This window comes from Carcharhinus amblyrhynchos, chromosome 14 (assembly GCF_965287045.1).
Source record: "Carcharhinus amblyrhynchos chromosome 14, sCarAmb.v2.hapA, whole genome shotgun sequence".
Classification (NCBI taxonomy): Eukaryota; Metazoa; Chordata; class Chondrichthyes; order Carcharhiniformes; family Carcharhinidae; genus Carcharhinus; species Carcharhinus amblyrhynchos.
The window spans coordinates 61,868,271-61,871,290 of NC_137337.1; positions in this window are offsets into that span (position 1 = coordinate 61,868,271).

Below are 3,020 nucleotides of genomic sequence, written 5' to 3' on the forward strand. Positions count from 1 at the left end.
TAAAATTGTTAAGCAAAGCGATTACGCTGGCTGTCTTCTGTTCAGTTGTTAATATCCCGAAGAGAGTTCAATTGTAATCTAGCCAGCTCTCCACTTGGCTGATTCTCAAGGCAGCATCTCTCTGCTTGTTATTTATGTATGCCACTTCACTCTAGAAATAATGAAGGGAAACAGGCCTTCTGTAATTCTTTTCACACAGGTATTGGGAGATTGTGGACAGTGTAGTAGTGCTCTCATCTCTCATTCAAAAGACTAGGGCACAATTTTTCCAGCCATTCACACCATGCTTCCACTGCAGCGAATTTGGGGAATTTGGCAGCCAACCAAATCTCCATTCACTGGGGAGGATGGGAAAATGCCACTGCCATGAATGGTGACATGACTCTGGTCCAGGGGTTCATATTCCACTCAAGGACTTGAGCACAAAATCTCAGCCAACTGAATATTCCTTGCAGGCAGTCCCTTGGAGTTGAGGATGACTGGCTTCCATACTAAAAAATGAGTTCTCAGTTATCTAATTCATGACTTATAGTCTCTGTCACAGGTGGGCCAGAGAGCATTTGGAGGAGTGGGTGGGTGGGGTGATTAAGTAACCATGCACTCCTTTCACTGTCTTGACTTCCTCTCAGTGATTAAACTGAGTGTTAAGCTCCTGCCTGGAAGCTTTTCCTCCAGTTCAGGCACTTTGTCCCTAAATTAGTCTTCCCTCAATGTGGAATGCCATAAGCATAGACAAGGGTCATGGGTGGAGAGGGGACTCATAACGTTAAAATGGCAGTGTGGGCTTATTGGGCCAAAGGGCCTGTTTCCTGGGCTGTTTTATTCTTTGTTCTTTGATTCCCAGGTCTCAGAGGAGGTGTTGCACTTTTTCAAGGAGGCTTTAAGGGTGTCCTTGAAGTATTTCCTGTGGCCTCCTGGGACTCATTTGCTGTGTCGAATATCTGAGCGTTCGTTTCAGGAGTCTCATGTCAGCCATGCAGACAATATGGTCCACCCAGCACAGCTGATCAAGTGTGGTCAATGCTTCAATGCTGGAGATGTTGAACTGAGCAAGAACACTGACATTGGTGCCAATGGATTTGCAGGATATTTCAGTTGTAGTGCTAATGGTACTTCTCCAGGATTTTGAGGTGCCTGCTTTACGTAATCTACAACTCAGAGACATAGAGGCGAGTGGGTATCACTATTCCTCTCTAGATCATGAGGTTGATATCAGATCTGAGTTTCTGATCTTCTAACACTTCTTCTTGAGGAGACTGAAGGTTGAACTGGCACACTGGAGGTGGACCTCGTTGTCAATGTCTGCCTTTGCTGAGAATAGGCACCCAGGCTATGGAAAATTGTCCACATTGGCCAGGTGCTTGTGGATGTTGATAACTGGGGGCAGTGTTGTGTGGCGGGGGCAAAGTTTGCTGAGGCACTTTGTCTTACTGATGTTGAGAGTAAGGCTCATGCTCTCATGTACCTTGGTAAAGACATTGACAATAGTTTGGAGCTTGGCCTCTGAGTGTGCCCAGATGGGCAGACTGTCTCTATACTGCCATTCAATGACGGGGCAAGATTTTCCCAGAAATTTGCAAAGGCTGATGACAGGCAGGAAAAGCAGCATTGAAGCTGCTGACAGCAATGGTGGCTTTCTCAACCGTATAATCAGGAAGTTTGAATAAAAACCTTCAACAATCGGGTCCCCTGACATATCACTAGCAGGCAGGCCTCTGGTTCACTGGCCCTGCCAGCAGCTTAGACAGCCAAGGATCAGGGCACCAATTCTAATGGCTGTTCCAGCAAAGTAAGAGCAAAGCAATTCACCCTGGAAACCCTGGCATCCCCTGGTCTCGGCTCCGAAAGCCCTGGCATTGTCACTTGGCACTACGCAGGTATTGTCCGTGGTATTGCCAAGGCATGATCCTCTCACTTCTGCATTCACCTGAGCTCCCCTGGGCATCTGCTGATCAGGTGCATGCCCTAGAGAACAGTTGTGATTCACACCATTCTACCATCACACCACCATTCATAGATTTTCCAACTAGCTGGAGGGGCGGGGGCAGTGATGATTCAAGCATAGAAGCCTGATAATGATGTGGTAATGTATTGAAATGTTGTTCCCAATGTTGAACATCAAAAAATATAGAAACATATAGAAATTAGAAGCAGGAGTAGTAGCCTTTCAAAATGTGTCCATCATTGATGGGGGAAGGGACAATCATGTCACGCACCCATTCTGACATTGCAGCGCTCGCGATATTTTCCACTCCCATTACCGAACCTGCCTGACATGAACATAAGTGGGAAAATGAAGCCTGAGGGTGGGACAATCTTGGATCTGGCCTGCAGGCAGTAGGGGTTGAATAGAATCCTGTTTGTTCCCCACTTCAGCGGGGAACTTGCTGAGGGTGAGATGGAGTGTTGTTGCAATGACACAACTTTAACTGACCCCAGTCTGAACCTAAACTGGGTCTGTGGTGGATACATTGGTCAGGATTACATGACATCATGGAGCAGATGGAGGATGGTGACAAATATTTGAGGGCAGCCAGAATGGAGGAAGATGCTCCATAATCCCCTCATGGTTGGCAGTATTGAAGGCCTTTATGAGATCAAATTAGGGAATGTGCAAGGGTTGGTGATGTTCTTTGCATTTCTTCTTACTTTTTGGTTGCTGCACTATGAAGGTCATGTCCGTTGTGCCCTTTAACGGATGGAATTTGCATTGGGATTCTGGGAGGAGCTCCCTGATACAGGGTGAAGGTGCTGAAGGAGAACTTTTGTGATGACCTTCCCTGTGACTGACAGCAGGGAAATTCCTCTGTGGCTACTGCAGTGGGACCTTTCTTGAAGATGGCCACAATTACAGCATCTCTGAGATCTCCTGGCATGTTCTCCACATTCTGAGTTATCTTAGTTATCGGAGCAATTTTTCATTTCGTTAACCACAGTTAGTTTGCATTGACCTTGTTTTTCACAGAAAATTTGATTGCTATGAGTCTTTGGTCGGAATTCTCTGACCACAGCTGAGATTT